Genomic DNA, 417 nt, shown 5'->3' with positions numbered 1-417 from the left:
CCTCTGATCAAAGTAAATATTGGCAATGAAGGAGAAGATCATCCAACATTCATCAACCAGATACTCGATCAAGAGGTTAGTGATAAATTAATCTCTTTGCTAAAGGAGTATAAAGATTTTTTTGCTTGGGAATATGAATAAATGCCTGGTTTAGATAGAGACTTGGTGGAACATAGGTTACCAACTAAGCCTAATTTTAAACTTCATAGGCAGCCTCCTAGACGTTTTGCTCCTAATGTACTCCCTGAGATTAAAAAAGAGATAGAGTGATTATTGAAAGCAGATTTTATTAGAACAGCCAGATATGTCGAATGGTTGTCCAATATCGTGCCAGTACTAAAAAAGAATGGTAAACTAAGGGTGTGTATAGACTTTAGGAATTTAAACATAGCTACACCCAAAGATGAGTATCCAATG

The sequence above is a fragment of the Olea europaea genome, chromosome 3 (genome assembly GCF_002742605.1).
Source record: "Olea europaea var. sylvestris chromosome 3, O_europaea_v1, whole genome shotgun sequence".
Lineage (NCBI taxonomy): Eukaryota > Viridiplantae > Streptophyta > Magnoliopsida > Lamiales > Oleaceae > Olea > Olea europaea.
This window is presented reverse-complemented; position numbering follows the sequence as displayed.